The following is a 23872-nucleotide window of genomic DNA, read 5'->3' as shown; positions in this document are numbered from 1 at the left end:
TTTATTTTATGTTTGGCCTGTGATAATGAAGTATATTTCATCTGGAAGTATGTAGCTTTAATTTTCATGTTCTACTTGGAAACATCTTGCTGTTTCATTTTGCTTTAACTTTACAGTGTATAAAGAGAGCCAATGCTGCTTTCTGAACTCACCCGTCCCCCAGTGGAGTTAATTCTATTTCAAGACCAACACTGTGACTTCATGAGCGGACTGCATAATAACATGCACCGTGCTGCAGTCCTTTTGAGTCTACCGAGTGCTATCCTCGCTTTATCCCTTAATTCGCACAACAGCCTTGGATGTGGGAAAGGCAGGGGTTATCCACATATTCCTTCTACAGAATGAGAAGAATGGTCAACTGACTTGCCCAGGGCCATGCTGCTGGAGCAAGGAGGAGCTGGGGTGGGAATCCGGGTTCTCCAATTGTATGTTACAGGTCTGCTCTGTTACTCCAGCAGTAGCGCCTTCTGCTGCAGGAGTTTGCTTCTGCTGAAAGGGGAACAGGGCACTTTTCAGTTATCCTTTCGTTCCATCAACATGGTGAACAGGATAAGCTTCTCTTCTTGTGGTGGAACAAGGGAAAGGATGTTTGTATAGAAATGTGGGCTCACGAGGGATTCTTTGGCCTAGGGCAGAGGTTCTCAAAGCATGGTCCCCAGACCAGCAGCGTCAGCAGACCCAGGAAACTTGCTAGAAATGTAAATTTTCAGGCCCCATCCTAGACCTACTAATCAGAAACTCTGGGGTGGGGCCCAGCCATCTGTGCCACAAGAAGCCCTTCAGGTGATTCTGATGTAGGCTAACATTTGAGAACCACCAGTCTAGGGAGAAGAGGGGGGAAAAGAGGAGAGAACAGAGACGAGAGAAATGACATTGTGTACTAAGCGAAGGAAAACCTTTTTCTCTATCCTCTTAGGTTCAGCATCTGGGTCTGTGTAAATTAAACTGACAAAATCAGATTAACAGGATAATATGCATACAAATTTTATTTTATTTTAATTTGTATGTGTACATGGAGGTCTCACAGAAAAGGACATGAAAACCCAAAGAAGTGGTTAGGGCTGAGAGAATACATACCTTTTTAACAAAGAGCCATAAATTTGTGGAGAAGTAACAAGACCAAGGAAAAGAGTTTGGGCTTCTATGGGCTGTAAATTTTGGGAAAGTGAATATATGAGGGGAAACTAATGGAAGATAAGAATTCAGTAAGTTTGTTTATGCAGATTCAAGTAGGTGCTGCCTCCAGCAATGAGTTGTCTCCTTTTCCTGGTGTGGGAGACTGGAGGACGCATACCTTCACAAAGGGAAATTTATGCCTTGCTTTTAGACTAAAAAGGGGACAGTAGAGAGCTTTTCTTGAGTCTGCTATTTCTCAGTTACCTTCAGTTCAAAGTAATCCTGATGCCACAGTGGCATATTTTGGGATGGCATATTCTCATCCCCTTCAATACCAAGGGCACGGACTCTGGAGCCAGACTGCTGGGTTTCTAGTGTAGTCCTCATTCATCCACAGAGTATTTACTGAGCATTTACTATGTTTATACTGTGCAGAAGCTTGGGATACTACAGGGAAAACACCAAAGATCTCTGTCTTGTGGACCTGATGTTCTGCCTTATACTATTGACGGAGTGATGGAAGGCACAAATTACTTCCCCTCTCTGCTCCTCGCTTCCTGGCTTTGAAGGGAGAATACTAATAGTGCCTAACTCACAGGGATTCTGTAAGGATGGAACATAAAACACCTGGTTCCCAGCACATAGTCGGAGCTCACAAGTGCTTGCCCCCATCCTGATTGCACACTCTCAGTCGCCAAATGCTAGTGACAAGCTGATGGGGCCGTCTCTGGCCAACAGTCCCAAACTATGATCATAAGCTCCAAAGAAATATACCATTTCCTAGAGACAGGAGACTGACACAGACATCACCAAGATGTTTAAAGCAGATGCTCAAAATATGCAACTCAGAGGTGTCCCAAGAACTCATGGACCCAGGTGATAGGTACCTCTTTGTGAAATATCCAGATTTTGTCATAATTTCACACCACACTATGGCAATACTGGCCAAAATCCTCTGGGAATAAATATGTTCCTGGCACTGTTTCTTAGTTCTCTAATCTAACATAGCCCAGGGCTCAAAGATGAGAAACTCAGAGAGTGATTCAAGCAGCATGGGAATGAATGAAAGACGCCTTGGATTTAAGGGTTTGGCTGCTCCAGGAGGGCAGCCATGGAGGGAAGAGATGCACCTTTCCAGGTTTAACTTCAGGTCTGCACTTCCCCAAACAGAAGATTGTGCAGGATGCAAAGCCCGGCTGAAATCTCAGCTCCTCAAGGTTGGATCAGCCTGCGTGAAATTCTCCAGGTCGGGGTTTGGTGCTCCCACCACCTCCCTGGGCCTCCCACCCCTGATGGAGCAGACAACACAGCTTGCTAGCCGCCTGGGAAACAAAGGACTGCATCTGTTGTTTTATTCTGTGCTAGTTCCTTAAGTCCCTCCCACCCCAGTGTAAGACTGTGCTGAAAGCTGTTTTGAGAAGACAGTGTAGGCAAAAGTCCAATGTAGACCTGCTATTCCGCCCCCACCCCAGTATAAATATTGATAATGAATTTTCTTGTGTGGGGCGTTTGTCGGGTGTGTTGGAGAGAGGGAGAGTGAGTGGTGTGTGGGCATCAGAGCAAGAGAGAACAAGAAGGGAGGAAGAAAGGGAGATAGGGAGGAGGAGGGAAAGAAGGAAGAAAGGGAAGGAGCGAGGCAAGGCTGGCGGGAAGGAAGGGGAACAGGAAGAGGAGGAACGGAAGGAGGAAGCAAAACAACTAGAAAGACAAGGAGGAAGGCAAGGAGAAAGGAGAGGAAGGAGGCAGAAAGGAAAGGAGGGAAGGAAGAGAAGGGGAGGGGAGGGAGAGGGGTAGAACTTGGACCTGCAGAACCAGCTCCAAGTTCACATACCCCACCTGCTGCCTGAAGGATAAGAGAAGACGGGCCTCCCCCACCCACTGTCTGTCGGTGGGCGCAGGTGGCCTGACATGCTTCTGTATGGAACAGGAGGTGGCACAACTATGTATCTTGCATGAGGACCTCCTTTAACTCAGCGCCCCTGACCACCTCTGTAATGTGGCCCTATGATTGAAGAGCCTCCCCCACCCTCTGTCTTCTCCATGGGGACTCAGCCCTGTGGACCCTGTGGTCCACCTTCCCCCATACCTGTCTGTCCCTCTAGGGCCCTTGGAGGGTGGGGGCCATGTCTTAATAATTACATGGGCACCATATTCTTTCCCCCAGGGCCTAGTGCATTACACTTAGTAGGGATCATGATGTTTGTTTAATGTAGTGGAATTGTTTACTAAGAACTGTCTTAGTTTTCGGAAAAATATAGACCCATTGGGGTGCAGTATTTCTGGCGTGCTCTGCTGATTATAAGGGATATTACGAGTCCTCCTTTTAATCCCTTCTTCATGATGAAACATGACTGAGCTAAAATGTAGCCGAGCTCTTTGTTTTGTTTTGGGTTTTCTTCCCCAGCCCTGCCCCAATCCAATAAGAATGAAGTTCTAGAGGAACCTCACATATTTCAGATCTAAATTTAAAGAAGTCAGACTCAACTGCTCAGTTAATTAAATTTACTGTGGTCTCTTTAGAGATATTTATGGACTTAAGTTCACACTTTTGCATTTTCCTTTTCCTCCAGTTGAGCAGTAGCAAATACGATGTGACGACCACGTCACTGTACATGGAGTTATTTACAGGCTGAGATGACTGATTCCTGATCATCATTTAAAGGTAATTTTTCCTGGAATGCAGACTCTGGTCCCCTTGGTCTATCCTGCTCACATTTTGCATTACGTGTTATCTTAACCTCATATGACACCCAGTTTGTACACTTTTGAAATTTGGGGGTTTCCTTTGCAGCTTGTAGCTATAAGGCAAAGATGTGGACATGTGGCCTACTACTTCAAAATCTTAAAAGTAGAAGCCATGGAATAAAATGAGGCCATTCAAATTTCCACTGCCTGAAAACCAAAGGATATATAGACGCCTAGTTCCAGGACAAGCTTTTATTCAATTGCAAAATATTCAAGCCAATTTCTCCAATAATGATGCTGAACACTATGTAGCATTTTAAAAATCACAGCCTATTTTTTCACACCCATAGCTTCCAGTATCTCTGTGACGATGTGCCAGGAGCTTTGCTAAGATCTTTATTGCCTTCTCTTACAGCATCCTCACAATACTTTATGAGACAGGTTGTTATTATCTCCATTTTATAAATTTAGAAACCAAGGCTCAGAAAGAATAAATGATGTCCTGCAGGTCACACAGCTAGAAAATGGCAGAGCCTGGTTTCAAGTCTAGTCCTCTGATTACTAAACCCACAGTATTTCTACTATCTCATTTTTATTATACAAACAAACAGAATCTGAGATGAAAAGCCCCAAATAATGGTGGAAACAATAGATAACGAAAAAGCAATACATAATCCATAAATTAGAGTTTGACATTAAGAAATATGTAAAACAGTAGACTTTCAGAGTCAACTTCTTTGGAAAGACATTTAATATGGATTTCAAAGGACATCCAAGAAAAATTTAGAGAACAAAGAGAAGCCTTGCCCTAGGAGTTATCAAAATATATTATAGAGCTATAGCAAATAGAAACATGTGGAACTGACAAATGGGCCGGGGCAGAGAGCCTGGAAATATTCCCACAAATAATGGAAACTTCATATATGAGAAAGCTGGCATTTAAAATGAATGAGGAAGAGATGGACTGATTATTCAGCAAGTGATGTGGGGATATGGTGAAAAAAAGTCCCTATCTCACATTATTTATGGAAATATTTTATTTAGTCTAAATATTTTAAAAATTATGAATTAGAAATCCTAAGGTCACCCAGGGCATTCCTATGAGGACTTGGGTTTGAACTGTAAAGTTGAAAATACATTTGCCCCTACCCAAGAAAGAAGTGTTGACTCTTCAGACACGACCATATTAATACCCTGTGCTTTGCATCCAAGTGGTACTGCCGACTATATGTGAAATGCGCTTATATGGGCGCGTCTCCCGCTTGCTTACCTAGTCCCTTTGGTAATCAGAGGCTTGTACTTTGGAGAGGGCTGGCTGGGATTGAGGGTGCAAGACTGTACTATGAAAGGAAGAAAAGCTACGCTCCCTAGACTCCCTACCCTTCCCACCCAAGACTAGGTTAAGTGGCCATACTATGTGTTCCCACGGTAGCTGGTATTTCCTGATTCGATTGTTATTGCTGTTGACTGTTCTGTGTCCTGCTGGACTGTAGCTTCCACAAGACTAGGGGTCCTGTCTGCTTTGCTCACTACTGGGCTTATCCCCATGCTTGGCCCATCCTGGTACTCAGTGATGCTTTGTGGAATGTATAAATAAACACGTTGTTAGCCCCATTAATAACAATACCAAAAGTTGGTAGGTAAAAAGGTAGAAGTGTGTAATAGAGAGATTGGCAGGCCTGTAAGAGCATTCTGGGCCAGACTGGAAATGTGTGTGTCTGTGGGTTCTGAGGAGGTCCAGACAAATTAGGAGAAAGCATGGAAAGGTGCTATTCCAGGTCAGGATGGTGGCCTGGAGGCATATGTGGAAAACAACATAACATAATAACCACCCCTTTCACAATCCTTACATCATGCCATCACTGTTAAGCACTTTATGTGCATTATTCCACTTACTTTCCATAGCAACCTTAAGGCATGATTGATGATATGTATTATCATAATTTTCCACGTGAGCAAACTGATGTATGGAGAAGGTAAGTAAATTCTGCAAGGCCACTCAGCTAGTAAGTGGCAGAGTTAGAACTCAAAATCAAGCCCATTTGATTCCTAACTGCCTCCCAACAGACTGAACTGAGTCTACTGAAAGGGATGCTGTTTAGGGATAAGAAGCTCTTGCATCTCCAGCTTGACATCCTGCTCATTAAGATCGCTGCCAACAAGAACAACTCAAAGAACAGCAACCCTAACAAAAGCAAACCCAGCCCTTGGAGACCTTAGTCCTCCTCGTGGGTAAGAAGTGATTTCTGTGGCTCTTGTCCCAGGGCCCCCGCTGGTGGTCAATACTTCCAGGTTGCAAAGGGGTGTCTGTAAGACCCATGGCACTCTCTGGAGCTGCCCAGCAGGCGGCCCTGCTCTCACACCAGCACACCCTTTACACAACAGCTCAAAAGTAGCAAGCTCCTTCCACCCGCAAAGAGCTCACCTTGTCCAAATGAGACGCGTCAGCAGCCTGTAGCTGCTGCTCAGCCTTTTGCACAGGGTCACACTTTAGATTTATTGACTGCAAATCAGTAGTGGGTGTTAACCAAATGGATTACTGCAATTGGCCCTCTACAATTTTAATTTGCCATGACTGATTGCTTCATTCTACATGAAGTTAGTGGTATTAACTTGGGTGATAATTACTTGGCTTCAGCTAAATGTATCTGTGTTTCCTGTATGAACTACAGGGACTGGTCTTAATATGCCGTAGGTTGTTTTTTTCCATGTTAAGAAATAGTTGAAAGTTTGCAAAAAATATCAAAACTGGAAAAAGTGAAACAATTTTTTAAATTTAAATTGTCTGTTTTCACCATTACTTATGGTGAATAGGCAAAAGACAAAGGTAAAAAACCCAACCCTTTTAATAAACATTACGATTTGAGTAATGATTCTAAGATAGGAGGTTCAAGTTCCTAATTGGAGGAAGTGATGGAAAATCAATCAGCTGCCTGGAGAATGAAAATAAACTACTTGAATCAACTTTGTGTGGTCTATGGGTATCTTAATCCTGGAAAACCAAAACTAACAGGGCTAATTTTAAGAGAAAATGGCAGCAAGGCAGGTGTGTCTGACTCACACAAATGATTTTATAGAGGAATATAATGTACATGTGGTCACTAAATCCCAAAAAATGACCACTTTGGAAGGAAAATAAAGTTGGTACCAGAGATCTACACTCACATGAGACAGGATTGACCCACTAAATTCAAAAATAGTGATGCTAATCGCATCGTGCAGTGTTTTGGCACAGTTCCATCTCTCACGTAAACAGGCAATTCACTTCCCTCAAGATAAAGCTGGTTGCCACCACATGGCCTCTCTGCAGAGGACAGGTTCTTCAGTAAGGAATTTGGGGGGCAGAAGGGGCAGGGCCTCTTCCTTGCTCAAGAATTGGTCTCACTTAGGGAGGTGAAAAGAAGCTTTTCCTGGAGAAAGTTTGGAGATCCCTGTGTCGATTGTAAAAAGAGAGGTTGGGAAAGGAGAGCACAGTCTCAAGAGCCTCCTCAGACAGATCAATGTTGGTAATGAGCCGAGGATCAGAAACAATTCCCTTAAATTCTTCATGCTCAGCATGCCTGCAAAGTTCCTGTGCACCCAAGTCAGAGGCGAGTCCCAGTGTGGAGTCACTCTCGTTGGTATATGAGGCTGCATATGGACTGCCTCTTATGAAACCTCGTGGGGACTAATTCACAGACAAGGGTATGACAAATGAGTCCCTGAGTCAATGTGGTTTAGCCCAGTTAAGACCTTTTGTCTATGGAGTCTGATAACCCTGGACCAGATCCCAGCTCACAGTGGTGTATGACCGCAGGAAAAATTACTCAACTTCCCTAAACCTCAATCCCCTCATCTGTTAAAAGAGGACGACAACAGGCTCTTCCTCATAGCACTATTGTGAGGATAAAGTGAGATAAAGTGCACGCATTTTTGCATTTAAATTTCTAAAATTTGGTTGATGATTTATGAATTGGCATAAATGAGGCAGAACTCAACTCAGATAAGTTAGTGGCAAAATGATTGATATATGTGACCTCAAATCATTTACTAAGAAGTTCAGCCTTCTCTGTAAGGTATGTGGCTTCAGGAAAGTGGCCTCCTTGGGAAGACACTCAGAGACCCAGTTCAGTCACCTTTGGAGTTTGGGACACACTTGGAAGTGTGGACTAGTTCAAGACTTTTAGGCTACCTAATGGAAGGCTTCTGACCATAAACTAGTAAAAGAACAGGAAGGTATTTCTGCAAAATACACTCTTCTCACCCTAATCTGCAATCAGTTACATCCTAAATAAAGAGAACAGCTAAGTGCTATGAAAACGAGTAGGGATAATTAAAAGTCAAGTAATTTTAATGCTCCTAAACAGTTAATCATGAACAAATTAAACTGAAAGTCATGTGGTTCATGTAGTCTCCCCTCTAATATCAGACAGCATCAGTCTTCCTATTTGTTGATAAGCACAAGGCGTCCATAAAACTGTAGGCTCTGAAGCCTTCCAGAGGGCTTCTCATGGTTAGAATTCATTCATTGCAGGTTATATCAGTAAATCAATTCAGCTTAGTTTGATAGCTCATAACTGTCCAGGCTGTTGTATTTACTGAGCCATGCACTACTCTTTTTTCAAGCATGCTTGAGAAAATTACTTATAAGACTATTTCTCTTCTGGGCACAATCAAGTGCTTTAGAATGAACTCCGTAACTGCAGACTCAACATAGCATTAGGCTTGGTAATAATATCAAAAAATATGGCTTTAATAATGCCTTGAAGTTGCCTGGAATCCCATGACTTTCCTTCTCCTAGCAATTCAGCCAGATAACTTATCAGTGTGTGTGTGTGTGTGAGTGAGTGCCAAAGAGCAAGGCCCGATTTAAGGGATGACAAAAACCTCAAGGTTGAGGTGAGAGGACCAGAGTCAACACCCTCTAAATGAGTCTGCTTCTTTGGAGGGAGGCCGCTGCCCTCACCCAGGACCTAGTACATTCTTTACAGTGAGAAAACAGAGCTGGGCGGGGGGGGGGGGGGGGGGGGGGGGGGGGGGTGTGTCAAGAGAGTCTTCCCGGTGGGTGGTTTGATTCCTTTTCTGGAAACTTCCAGTTGTTCTTCTCCACTGCCAGTTTGTACAAACCTATAAGGAGGTTCTCTCCTGCATGTTCTTCTTTTCAAGTGTGTTGAAGTACTTTGAAAACTATAAAGCACCATACAAATGTAGGGGCTTCACACACCATGTGTATGTCTGACATGGTGCCAGGTGCTACTGGGAGTATGAAAGCATCAGGCAATGTGGACGGGATGTAGATATCCATCATCAAATCCAGTGTTTCCAAAGGCGGGAACACCCACCACTGATCATGCCTGAGATGATTTTAGGTGATACGTGAAGGAAGATTTTTATTGTAATAGTTACAATCTGTATTTCTTTAGGTATGCGTGTATTTATTATGATGTATAATAGGAAAAATATAAGTAGTGTACCATTGCTATTATATAATAAGTATTATTGTATAGGACAAGGCTAAGCAAAATAAATTAGTTGATTTAGTTGAAATAGAGAAAAACTAATAGTATCAGGAAACATAGATATGACAAATACCATGAAGATGGGATATAAATTACCGAGATTTGGAAAATACTGAGGCCCAAAGAAGGAGATGAGACTGTCTTGCCCAAGGTCAGATAGTGAGTGAGAAGCAGTGACTGTTATTCATGTCTTCTAACTCCCAGGATCTTCCTGGTCGTTTGACTATAGTGAGGACTTCTTTCCTCTATGGATGGTCCTGTCCCCACTTCAGGTTTGAGTTCACCATGAAGAAGGCAAAATGTTTACCAGTGTATATCATTTGAAGAGTTTAACTTAGATGTGAAGTGTTCAAATCTTCAACAGTGCATTTCAAACCTGAGTCTTGAACATGTTACTATCAATAGCTTATAGAACAGCTGCTATGAGCGATGAGCTCAGGCCGAGAGTTGGGACCTGTCCCTGGTCCTTTGCAAAACCTCAGAAGTTGGACACAGCTAAAGAGAAGGAGGAGCAGCTGAGCCAGCTCCACAGGTGGCATGCCTCCCCGTCTGCAGCTGCCTTCTCCCACATTACAGACCGGAATCACCTCTATTCCCAACTCCCATCCACATATCAAGCAATGAGGAAGATTACAAACAAGAAAGTTTTGATAAGACAATGAAAAAGAAGTCCCTATCAACAAGGATTGTAGTCTAGCCTCTGTCTACAGCTCATTTACAATAATGGCTGCCGTTCACTTGACATTGTGCCTACATAATTTCTGAACCTCATTCCACTACAAATTAGCATTCTTATCCCCACTTTGCAAACAAGATAACAGAAGTTCAAGGTTAACTTGCCCAAACGGGAAAGTTGGTTCTCAGTTCCAGGCCTATTTGACTGCAAAGTCACAAGACTCATATTCAATATTATTTCATGCATGGAAAAAGAAGAGACATATGAAATGATATTGAATAATACAAGGACACATATAATTCAATGCTAGATTAGCTAGTATAGACTTTTAGGGCTAAAAGAATTCAAAGTAGGACAACTCATTGTTTTTTTAATTTATTTATCTAAACTCATTTTGGATCCCTCACTATGTGCCAGGCACCTGGCATTGATCTGAAGCAGAGGTCTGCAAACTACAGCCCAAAGGTGAAATCCGGCCCACTGCCTGTTTTTGTAAATGCAGTTTTATAGTAACAGAGCCACAGCTATTCATGTATTGTCTGGGGCTGCTTTTGTGCTGCGACAAGAAAGTTGAGTAGTTGTGACAGAGACTTTCTGGCTCAAAACACCTAAAGTATTTTCTATCCGGCCCCTAACAGAAAAAGTTTGCTGAGCTTTATCTAAGACTTTGTATATGACGTGAAACTTGATTAAGAAAGGAACACTAAAATTCTGAGTACAGGGGAAGTGGTCACAAACCCTGAATCCTATTTTGGCCCCTACTCAGTCTTCGTATGACCTAGAGAAAATAGCAGCCCCTCTGAGCCTCATTATTCTAATTTGTAAAATGGAGATAGTACCACCTGCTCAAACCCCCTCATATGTTTCAGTGGGTTGGATGACACAATAGGTGACAAATAATAATTAATAGCTAGATTTTATTGCATACTTACTGACCAGACATTTTTCTAAGCAATTTACATGCCATATCTTATTGAAACCTCAGTGTAACCCATTGAAAGGGTTGCTTGGTGTAAAGGAGTTACTTATTAGAAACTATTAACGTGCTTTTTCCTTTTGTCTTTCTGAGAATTTGATCTTTGCTCTAATAAGCCCGAGGCTGGCATCTGCCTGGGGTGGCGTGTGGGAATGGGGAGAAAGATTAGGATTTGTTAAGGAAGGGAGTCAGACAGACAAGCAGATAATCCTCAGCTTCTGAGATGCAAGGGCAGATTAGACAGCAAGACAACTGGCAAGTTGGGTAATCTCCTTGCAATAATCTTTAAAATTCAGAATGCCTCCTTTGGAGTCTTGGGCATGGGGGCAAGCACGGAAGATCCTGTTTACAGCATGTTGCGCGCTGTGGAGCAAATATTCCTTCTGCTCCGGTGTCCAGGCTGGCTCTCGGGTATCAGGATGTAGAAGTAAACGGCCAACAGCCCACCTCTTTCCTGGCCTGGCAAATGGTAGGAAGGGAAAGGGGTGTGTGGAGAGGAAGAGCAAGAGGGGAGGATGCCATCTGGATTTCCTCATTCGTGGCTTCGGGGAGGCAAGGGGACAGTTCTGTCACGTAAGTGAGGGTGTAATTGAGGGAAGGGGGTCATTGCCCATGCCGCTGAGGAATTCGGACAAGGAACTTATCTTGGGCTTCCCCAGAATTCACCTGGGTGGGTTGTACAGGTGGTTAGGAGGACGAGCTTCTGCGCTTTGGCATCCCTGGCTGTGCTCGGCCCTGCAATGTGGACCTTGAATGTGAGCCTTGGCCTGACTGGGGGCTTTATGTCACGTGGCTGTGCAAGAAAGACACTACGGAGATTTGGGTCTGTAGCCAGCAGGAGTGAGGAGAGGTTGAGACAGCTGGGGAGCAGCCGTGGGCTTGGTCCAAGCCCAGCTGAGTGCCAGCATGGCCATAGTGACGAGGGGACAGGAGCTTGTCCTTGGAGACCCGAGGACACCAGAGCCCCAAACTCTGAGGTTGCCGCATTGCCTGATACCATGTAAGACTCACAGCCCTTCTCACTGAGCTATCTGGATACCTACTTAGAGAGAAAGACGGGGGAGAGGAACCTCTGAGAGTCTGAGCATTGCTATGAAGAGACTAAACGAAAGCGATGGTTTTATTTTTAGATTAGACTCAGTTCTCAGCAAGATTGCATATTTAGTTTTCCCTCTCCATTCCCCCTGCCACTATTCCCACTAAAGGTGGGGAAGTCAGATTACTTTTTTTTTTTTTGAGGAAGATTAGCACTGAGCTAACTGCTGCCAATCCTCCTCTTTTTGCTGAGGAAGACCAGTCCTGAGCTAACATCCATGCCCATCTTCCTCTACTTTATATGTGGGATGCCTACCACAGTATGGCTTGCCATGCGGTGCCACGTCCCCACCCAGGATCCGAACCGGCGAAGCCTGGGCCGCTGAAGCGGAACCTTAGCACTTAACCACTGCGCCACCAGGCTGGCCCCAAGTCAGATTACTTTTGACCAAAATTATTTATAATTATATATATATTTTTCTGAATGGACAAATTGTATTGTCAGCTAAAAGCAACCACCTCTTTACACTATCATCGTCCCCATTGGCACTCATCTGTCTGACTTCAGAACCGCAATGCCATTGAAAACTTTAAAGACTTACACAGACTCAGCTGCTTTCATCATTGGATCATGATTGTCATTATTAGGATTTAGGTCACCATGCTCAAATCCAAACTGCAGACGGCACGTGGAGGCTGGAACAGCATCCTGGAGGACACCGGCTATCTGCAAAGGTGAATGAAGCGGGGTCCCAGAAACCAATTAGTGAGAACGGCAACGGGCAGCTCACAGTAGACAGAACCACAGCCCACCCTGGGGTCCCAGGGCAAGGAAGGGGACTATCCTTCAAAGACATGCATTTTTACCTCTCCATGTTTTGAGGTTCACTTTAAAGAAAAGGTTGAAAGCAGCCTTGGGACTGGAAGGGCTGTAGATCCGGAGAAGAGTTTGCAAGGAGGTGCTTCTTTCTGGCTCTGCAGTTGCTCAGAATTGGTAGTGGGGGAAGAGCAGGTGGCAGTTAGATAGCAGCGTGGGGAGGGGAGAGGGTAGGAGGCGGAGGGGTGAGAACTCTGACTCCAGATGATGGAGAGGTGGGGAGGAGGAGCGCTTCTCCTCCCTGTGAAAAGTCTAGAGGTCCCCTTTGAAGCCCTGGCTGTGGTCTACCCAGCTGCCAGATCCTCTCACGTGCCAGAGAGAGAACGAACGCTGAGCCCTTGGACACCGTCTGCCAAGCATGTCCCGCACATGCCAGCTGCCTGACTCCGAGTGATTTGAAAGTTATTTATGTTTCAAGCTCTAGCTACAGTCTCCAACGCTGTCTTCCTCCCAGGAAACAGTTTCCTCCTTCCTGGAGAGGTCTGAGAGCTCTCTGATTGGTCCAGTGGGGAGAAGCCGTCAAGACAGTTCATCTGGAGCTTCCATTTGAGAGAGAAAAAAAAATTCTTTTTTAAAGTAGGCAGAGTTGTGAAGTGTATATAATAAGGCCTGGCTTTGGCACCTGGACACGGAGCCTTCATCCCAAATCTCTTCTAGCAGGTAGGCAGATTTCCAAGTTAACAAACTACAGTGCTGAAACGTGGCTAAGTCTGGGGCGAGGTCCAAACACGCCCAGTGTTTCCACCTGCCAGAGCAGGCAAGCGGAAGGACCAAACATGGGTAGGACAGTCTGAGGACAGCATCCCTTCCACAGACATTCACATGTTTGCATCAGTCTCCGCGAGATTCTTAAAAAGAAAAAGGGATGGGATCCTGGATAGCTTTTCCCCCTGTTGCTTTTTGTTCCCTTTACTGTCTACATTTTTTATAATGAGTATGTTTCTTTGCTTCTCATAAAAAAATCTTTAAAGAACAGGAATAAAAATTTGGATCTTATCAGCTGCTGACATCCTGTGCTCTCTGATCGTAGTGAGGGGTGGGGAGACGTGAGAGAATGATGATCCAGGTCGTCTGTCAACTCCACCTAATTCATGACTCTGCTTCACAACCCCACCTAATTCATGACTCTGCTTCACAAACTGTGGTCTGGATAATAGACACCGTGAGGGAATTACTGTTTTATTTTCTTGGGGGTAATACTGTGTTGTCCTGTATGAGGATACATAGGAGAAAGTCCTTGTTTGTAAAGATACAGGTGGAAACCCTGAAAGGTAAAGTGTCAGGATATTTGCCACTTAACTTAAAATAGCTTTGATAAAAAGGCAGTATGAAGCAAATATGGCAAAAAGCTAACAACTGTTGAGCTTTGTTATTGCTATCTGTATATTCCTTGCGCTCTTCTCCCAATTTTTCTATTTGTTTGAAAGTTTTTATAATAAAAAATAGGAAACAAAAACAAAGACTCTCTTCAATCTTCCATCATCTATTTTTCGTCTCGCTTCTTTCTTATCGTGTTCCCTTACCTGCAGGAACCAGCACACAGACATGACTCTCAAGGAAGCATATTGACGGTGGGGATGAGTAAACGAATCTGTTCTGAGTGCTCACTGATGCCATCCTCCCGCCATTCAACACGCAGCACCGCTTTCCTCTAACAATGTGGCTAGGCAAGACTATTCCTTGCACTATTGTTTATAATACATTTAAATTGGAAATAACCTTCATTTCCATCATTAGAAGAGTGGTTAAAGAGTTTAAGGTACAGCTATACAATGAAATACTATGCAGACTAAAGCAAGTTTATATGTATTCAAAGATTTTCTTTATTTTATTATTTAAGTAGTTTAGAAAATAGCAAAAAGGAAAGAAAAAACAAATCACACAATTTTCCACCACTCAGAAATGACCAACAAGAAAAAGACAGGCATTTTACTACAAACATGGGTGCTTTATTCCCAAAGGAGAATACCTACATGGCTACCAAACATAAAAAGGTGCTCCACGTAAATAGCCATCAGAGAAATGAGAGCTGAAACCACAGTGAAGTGCTTCTATGCACCAATCAGGTTGACTGAAATGGAAGAGTCGGATAAGATAAAATGTTAGAGAGGATGTGGAGCGACTGGAATGCTTATACACCAATGGTGGGAGTGTAAATTAGTGCAAAACACTTAGGAAAACAGTCTTGCATTAGGCAATAAAGATATACATACTCTATGATTCAGCAATTCCATTCCAAGGAATACTTCCTAAAGAAATTCATGCTTGTATACAGAAGGAGAGACATATATACAGGAATGTTTATATGAGCGTATTTGTAAGGGCCAGAAACTGGCAACAACTCAAATAACCATCAACAGTAGGGTCAATAAATAAGTTGTGATGTATTATACAGCAGAATATTATACCTAAAGAAAATGAACATATTAAGGCTATGAGAAACAATTTGGATTAATCTTAACAAACATAATGTTAAGCAAAAGAAACAAATAAAAATAAGAATACACACAATACAGGGGACCAGCCCGGTGGCACAGGGGTTAATTAAGTTCATGCACTCCACTTCGGCGGCCCAGGGTTCACCAGTTCACATCCTGGGGGTGGACCTATGCACTGCTTGTCAAGCCATGCTGTGGCAGGCATCCCACCTATAAAGTAGAGGAAGATGGGCATGGATGTTAGCTCAGGGCCAATCTTCCTTAGCAAAAAGAGGAGGATTGGTGGCAGACGTTAGCTCATGGCTAATCTTCCTCAAAAAAAAAAAAAAAGAAAAAGAATACACACAATACAATTCCATTTATAAAAGGCCCAAAACACAGGGAAATTAGGTAATAATGTTTAGGTTTACTTGCATAGAAGGTTAAATCATAAACTAAATCAAGGAAATAATCCCCTTGAAAATCAGCATAGTAATTAATTTGATGGGGAATGAGAAGAGTGTGATTGCCACAGACATGAAGGGACCTCTGGGGCACAGGCGATAGGCTACGTCTTCCCCTGGGCAGTGGTTACACATGGGTTCATTTTGTTGCCAAATATATATATTATATAACATAGATATAATGCACTTCTCTGTGTTTCTCTTGATTATTACAAGAAAAAAGTTAGAATTGACATGTAGAATATGATCCTATTTTGTCCCAGTATTTCTACATGTTTTTTCCTTCTATCTATGTAGATGTGTGGAGATGCTGAGTATCTTTTCATGTGCTCATTGGTCATCCATATACCTTCCTCCTTGAAGTGTCTGTTCAAATATTATATTCATTTTTTTCCACTTGGGTTATTTATCTTCTTACTATTGAATCTAAAGGAAAGTGTTTTATATGTTTGGGATCCCAGTCCCTTGCCAAATGATATGCAAATGCATATGCATTGCAAACATTTTCTCCTGGTCTGTGGCTTACTTTCTCCTTTTTTAAATCTTGACTTTAGAAGAGCAAAAGTTTTCAGTCTTAATAAAGTTCAATTTATCAGGTTTTTTCCTCTCATTTTTGGGGGGGCCCTTTAAAAGAAAATCTTTGCATTCCCCACATTTGTGAAGATTTCCTTCTCTATTTTCTTCTGGAAGTATTATCTTTTCAGCTTTTATGATTAGGTCTATGATCTAACTTGAGTAATTTTTGTAAATAGTGTGTTAATGACATAGTTTCCTTTTTTCCATACTAACACTCAGTTGTTCCAGCACTGTTGTTGAAAAGTCTATTATTTTATCATTAAATTATCTCTGCACTTTTGTTGAAAACAAATTGACCATATATGTGTGGGTGTATTTCTGGATTCTCTTTTCTGTTCCATGTATTTATGTTTCTATCTTTAAGCCAATACTAAACTCTCTTGGTTACTAGCTTTATAATGAGACTTGAAATCAGATAATGTATGTCCTCCAACTTCGTTCCTATTATTTAAAATTGTTTTGACTACCCTAGGTATTTTGCATTTTCACAGCCATGTGAGAATCAGATTGTCAATTTTTATGAAAAATATGCTGAGATTTTTATTTTGATTATGTTAATTTATAGCTCATTTTGGGAGAGAATTGACATCTCAACACTATCAAGTTTCTAATCTATCAACATGGCGTATCTCTCTAATTAAGTATTCTTTAATTTTTCTAAGCAATGTTTTGTAGTTTTCAGTTTATATGTCTTGCACATGTTTTGTTAAATGTCCTTAGGCACTTTGTATTTAAATTTTTTATTATAACATATTGTTTTTTAAATTCAAATTTCCAATTGCTCATTGCTAGTATTTAGAAATATAACTGATTTTTGTGCATTGACTTTGTATTCAGGAACCTTGCTATACCAGCAGGATCCAGTCCAGAAAGAGAAAACATATCAGTAATTTAAACAAAGAATTTTAATAAATGGTCTTAATTTATTTTACAACATATCATTTAATAGTAACAGGTGGTTAACTACTATAAGGAGTAATAAAGAACTTTAAGCAATTCAGGAATAGCAAATACGGGGATTAGCAACTACCACCAGGACTGAGGCAAAGCACCTAAGGTAGAATTAAGAACTCGGAAGAAGGCCATGTCCTAGGAATGAGGTTCAAACCCAGCTGGAGGGGGTGTGACTGCAGTTCACGCGGTGCAGATGTATGCTGAGCTGCTGGTGGGCTGGAGAAGCCCACAGGAAGCCACTTGCTGGGGTACCAAAGAATCGTCCTGGAGAGTAACAGCCACTGAATTACCTGCGTTCAGGGCTGCTGGTAGCCGCTGCGTGAGGGGGAAAAACCCCAGAACTGGGAAGAGAAGCTTCTGCTATGCTTTGCAGTGCCTCTCCCGCTCCCTCTATTGACAAAGACTGATATTGCACCAGCTGACAAATGTTTATACAGGTCCAGCTCCATTCCCACCAAGCAGGGGCCAACGCAGGGGAATTTGGAGCCAAGAGGCAATATATTGATAACTAGCACACTTGCTAAATTTGCTTGTTAGTTCTAATAGCTTAGTGTTTTTCTTCATAATTTCTTTTATTTTTTTTTTCTGGCCTTTAAATAGAGGTGGTGAGAGCAAACCTACTTGCCTTTCTCCTGATCTTAGGGGTAAGGAATTCAAATTTCCACCATTAAGTATGATAGTAACTGTAGGTGGTATTTTGGGGTGGGGTTGGGGGAGGGGGTAGCATGCCCTTTATCAGGTTGAGAATGTGTCCTTCTGTTCCTAGTGTGCTGAGTCTTCATCATGAATGGGTGTTGAATTTTGTCAAATATTTTTTATGCATGTATTGACATCATCATATGGTTTTACTTCTTTAGTCTGATGATATGGTGAATCATATCCACTGATTTTCAAATGTTGAACTGACTTTTCATTCCTGTGATAAATTCTACTTGATCTTAAGATTTATTATTTTATACATTGTGGCATTTGATTGGCTGATGTTCCCTTAAAGATTTTTGTCTCTATGCTCATGAGGGATAATGGTATATAGTTTTCTTTTCTGATAATGTCTTTATCTAGTTTTGGTTTAGAATAATGCTGGCCTTAGAAAATGAGTTGGGAATTCTTCCCTCCTGGCCTATTTCCGAAAATCATTTTATAATATTGACTCTTTCTTTCTTAAATGTTTAATAGAATTTATCATTGAAGAATTTATCATATCACTGTCCTTGGTGACAATTTTTAATTATGAATTCAGTTTCCTTTGTAGATTTAGGGTTATTCAGATGCTTTATTTTTTCTTGTTTTAACACTGGTAATTTGAGTCTTTTGAGGATTTTGTCCATTTCATCTAAGTTGTTGAATTGATCGGCATAAAGTTGTTTATAATATTCGCTTATCCTTTTAATTTTTGTCGGATCTGGAGGGATGCCCCCACTTTTATTCCAGCATCGGTAATTTGTTTCTAGTTTTTTCTTCATAACCTACTGGAGGTTATCCATTCTGTTATTATTTTTTGCGCTTACTTTTATTATTTCTTTCCTTCTACTTACTTTGGATTTACTTTCTCTTTGTTTCCCTAGTGTCTTTATGTAGACACTTACATCATTTAGATTAGCTCATTCTTCTTCTAATAGAACCATTAAGTCAGAAGTTTCTTTTTAAGAGCTTTTTCAGTTGTGCCTTAAACATTCTTATATGCTGTGCTTTCATTTGCAATTAGTTCAAAAATTTCCTTTGAAATTTCTTCTTGGACTCCTAGATTATTTAGAAATGTGTAGTTTATTTTCCACATATTTGAGATTTTCCAGATATCTTATCGTTATTGACTTCAAATTTAATTCTTATTTGTTAGAGAACATATATTTGCATTAGTTGATTTCTGTTAAATGTATAGAGACTTGTTTTATGGCCCAGAATCTCATCTTTCACGGCTGATTTTCCAGTCACATTTGGAAAGAACGTGTATTCTCCTGTTGTTGGGTGGAGTGTTCTATAAACGGCAATTAAGTCAGTTGATAGTGTTGTTCCAATTTTGTATATTTTTACTGATTTTCTGTCGTTCTATTATTTACTGAGAGGGCCGTTGAAGGCTCCAACTATAATTGTGTATTTATCTATTTCTCCTTGCAGTTATATCAGTTTTTACTTCTTGTACTTGGAAGCTTTGTCATTATGTACATACACATTTAGAATGTTATGTCTCCTCAATAAATCGACCTCTTTATTATTGTGAAATATCCTTCTTTGTTCCAGGTACTGTTCCTTACCTGAAAGTCTACTTTGTCTTTTGTTAATTTAGTTTCTTCATATTCTTATGCTTAGTACTTGCATAGCATATCTTTTTCATCCTTTTACTTTTAACTTATCTTTATTTTCTTCTAACCTATCTATATTTAATGTGATTTTCTTGCAGACAGCATATAATGGAGTCTTGCTTTTTTATCCAATTTGAAAATCTCTGTCTTTCAATTGGAGAGGCCACTTACATTTTATGTTGCCATTGTTGTGTTTGAATTTCAGTCTACTGCTGTCTTGGTACTTGCTTCCTCACCACTTGCTTTTCTTTTTTCCTGTGTTCTTTTGCATTGGTGATTTTTTAATATTTCGCATTATCTCCACTATCAGCTTATTAGTTATGTTTCCTTTTGATTAGTTGTTTTAAAGTTTGCTGTATACATTTTTAACTTATCAGAGTCTATTTGCAAATAAAGCTGTACATATATTACATAAAATAAGACCATTTCAACAGTATTATTCCATGCCCCCCATCCTTTGTCCTATTCTTCCAAGAATGTTATTTCTGTTTTAACTTCCCAGTACATTGTTATTAGTTTGCTTGAAATAGTCAATATCCTTCAAATAAATTTGAAATTGAGGAAAAAAAACTTTTAAATTTACCCAGATATTTAATATTTCTGATGTTCCATTTTTCTTCAGATCCATATTTCCAGGTAACATTATGTTTCTTCCACCTGAAGAATTTTTTTCAGCCTTTTCTGAAGTGCAGTTGTACTGATGATGAATTCTCTTAGATTTCATTTGTCTGAAAGTTTTTATTTTGCTTTCCTTTCTGAAGGATATTATCATTGGATATAAAATTGTAGGCTTATAGACTTTTTCTTCAGTATTTTAAAGATGTCTTTCCATGATCTTCTAGATCCATAGGTTTATAGTTTTCATCAAATCTGGAAAACTTTTGCCCTTTAATATTTAAAATATTTTTCTGCAACTCTTCATTCTGGGATCCCTAAAATGTGTATTCTAGACCATTTTCTGTTATCCCCCAAAGCACTGAGGCTCTGTTCATGTTTTTCAGCCATTTTTCTTCCTGTGCTTCATTTACTTTATATTCTATTGTTATGTTTTCAAGATTACCTCTATTTCCTTGTGCAGGATCAAATCTGCTGTTAAATCTATCTAGTGAAATTTTTATTTTAGATTTTGTATTTTATCTCTAAGAGTTATATTCAACTCTCTTTCAATGTGTTTGATTTCTATCCTTATTATAGTTATGGTTTTTAAATGAAATATGAGTATATAAATGTAAAACAATTAACTCTTAACTTTTTTTTTTTTTTTTTTTTGCTGTGGAAGAATTGCCGTGAGCTACCATCTGTGGCAATCTTCCTCTATTTTGTATGTGGGTCACCACCATGGCATGGCCACTGATAAGTGGTGTAGGTCCATGCCTGGGAACTGAACCCAGGCCACTGAAGCTGAGCGTGCTGAACTTAACCACTAGGCCATGGGACTGGCCCCTTAACTTTTACCTTTAACTCATCCTTGTCTTTAAGTTCCATCATCTCTGTCATTTTCATATCTGTTCTTATTGACTGAATTTTCTCCTGATTGTACGTCACATTCTCCTGATTATTATCTTGTCCAGTAATTTTGGATTGGATGCTGCACATTGTGAATATTATGTAGTTGAGTATCTGTATTTTGTTGTCTTCCTTTAAATAATTTTGGATTTTATATTGAAAGACATGTATTTTTCTATCAATTTGAACTCACTGAGTCCTTCTTTTAAGCTTTGTGAGGATTAGTGTGTAGTAGACTTGACTCTAGGCATAGATTAGCCCTTTTACTAAATTATGGTCCCTCTAGAGTGTCTACTGAATATCCCAGGTGATCACTGTGGATCAAAGCTTGAATACTTCCCAATTCTATGTAAGCTCTGGCAATTGTTCTGCCTTCACAACTCAATCTTCTTTGCCCTATTTGTGGAGTTTCACTCTATTAATCCACAACTTTGTACTTAGCAAAGATTCAAGGTAACTCCTATGCAGATTTCTAGATCCCTCTCATAGTGTAGCTTTATCCTTTCTGGAGCTCGAACCACAAGACCCAGCCGTTTTATCCTCCTCAGTTTCGGATATATGTTTCAGCAAGCCGACCAGGCTATATTTGGTTCTTCCTTCTCTGCTCATGGTCTTAACGTTGCTTCAGACAGAAAACCAGAACAATTGTGGGGATCACCTTATTTGTTTCCCTTTTCTCAGGGATCCAAATCTGTGTTGCCTATTTTCTAGTGACTGAAAATAGTTATTTCATATATATTGTCCAGTTTTTCTAGCTGATTATCATAGGAGGTTAAATATGGTTTTTGTTACTCCATAATGACCAAAGCCCTAAATATATAATTTTAAACAAAATATTAAATATAATGACTTGAATTAAACAGCAGAAAAATCACCTAAAGATGTTGTGTAATTTCAGGTAAGAAGAGCTACAATATTAAATGATACTCTAAATTTTTAAAATGTGGAGAACTTTAAGAGTTTGAAGCAATTTGTTTTTAATTACATATATCAAACTAGTCAGCATGTACAGAATCTGAAAGATGAGGAAGTTGGGAATACCTTTACATGCTTCCAACTTGCTCCTCCACTATTTTCTATTTTTATTTACACATTATTAAGATTTATAACGTTTGCTTTCTACTCTGTAGCCACAATTCATGATGTTGGTGTGTCTTAATTCTGTGTTGAATTTGATTTAATTCTCATTGGTATTTTATCACAACATATCCACTTTTGAGTTCTTCACCTTAAGTTATCTTTAATTTGGCTGGATGTATCATCAATCTTTTTTTCCCTAATAAAGACTCATGGAGGAGTGTTCTCTGAGGCCTTAAGGCTTACGTGTTTCCGTCTTTAACCTTATACTTGCAGTAAACTTCACTGGATATAAACTTTCCTGAGAAATTTTCACACATTGCTCTATTGTCTTTTATTATCTAATGTGACTATGGAGATAGAAGCATCGTCTAATATTTCCCCTTTGTACATGAACTACTTTTGGCTTATTTGTCCATAAAATTCTTTCTGTGTATCTTTGAAGTTTGGTAGCTTTGTCAGGAGATCTCTTGCTATATTTTTTTTTTTGTATCACTTTTTCCTGAGTTATGGTGTGTCTTTTTGGATATGGATTTACATATCTGTTTCAAGTAAATATTCTTGCCTATCAGGGCTTGTCCTCTTGGAACTTCTTTTGAAAGACTTCTTCTTGGAACCTGGCAATGGGCAGAGGCTGGAAGGATCTTGGGAGACTGTCAATGGAAGTTTGAAGGGAAAAAAGGAAACTGCTATTGGAAGCTTTATAAAAGGAGGCCCACATCATACATTAACAGGACAATTGATTAAACTTTCACCTGTAGTAACGTGAAAAATAGAAAATGTACCTAATTAATTTATGTATCTGGCTAAGAGTATTTCCAGATAGAGTATTAAAAGTGCCAACTGATTCTTTTATCTACATGTGATAAAGTAGTGTTAGAGAGAGAGGAACTAACGAAGGAACTATTTATTTTAAACAGAATTAGAGGAAGTATTTCTAACCCAGAACTTGCTGGGTCAGAAAATAAAACTATCTTTTATTCTAATATTCTTAGCCTGGAAAAATTTCTCAAAATAAGAAATGGCCTCAGCACTGCCTGTGAAATGTGGCTTTCTGGTCAGGAAGCTGTAAGATCCTTTGTTAAGATATTAGAAAGACAAAAGGTGGTACCAATAGACTGTTTCTTATCTAGAAAAAAGAGACTTCTAGTAATTTTAAGTGCGTGATTTGTAGACCCTCTTAGTTTAGACAATAGGATTTCTAAAAATCTTGGGTCTTTTCTTACATCACTCTGACTCACAGTCCTGAAATAGAGAGTTTTTTGGGTGCTCTTTTCTAATGGAGTGAATTAAAATTTGCTAGGTAGGAATTCCACAGAGTTTTGCTAGGAATTATATCAGCTTGAACTAAAAAGTAACAGAATTAGTTGAGAATAAAAGGAGGCCTCTAGGCCCCTAACTTTCTTTAAGCAGAAAGTAAGTTGAGAAAGCTGCTCAACTGTAAGCATGGATCCTATTTTGTGAAAAAGGAAGGATAAATCAAAGGAAAGAGCCAAAGCCCAATGCTTGAAGCTAAGAGGCATGGAAAATCACCACAGGTTATAGCAGAACTGGGTCCTGATCAAGAAACTTTTGATCTGTGCCCAGCTGGATTTCAGAATTATTTGGGCCACTGACTGCTATGTGCTTCGGTTGTCCCTCTTTTTGAATAAGAGTATCTGTTTCAGTGTTTCTGATTCTGCCTCACTATTCTATATTGGATGTGTGAGTGTGTG

The sequence above is a fragment of the Equus asinus genome, chromosome 21 (assembly GCF_041296235.1).
Source record: "Equus asinus isolate D_3611 breed Donkey chromosome 21, EquAss-T2T_v2, whole genome shotgun sequence".
NCBI classification, from domain to species: Eukaryota; Metazoa; Chordata; class Mammalia; order Perissodactyla; family Equidae; genus Equus; species Equus asinus.
The sequence above is the reverse complement of the archived record's forward strand: the minus strand, read 5'-3'. Positions refer to the sequence as shown.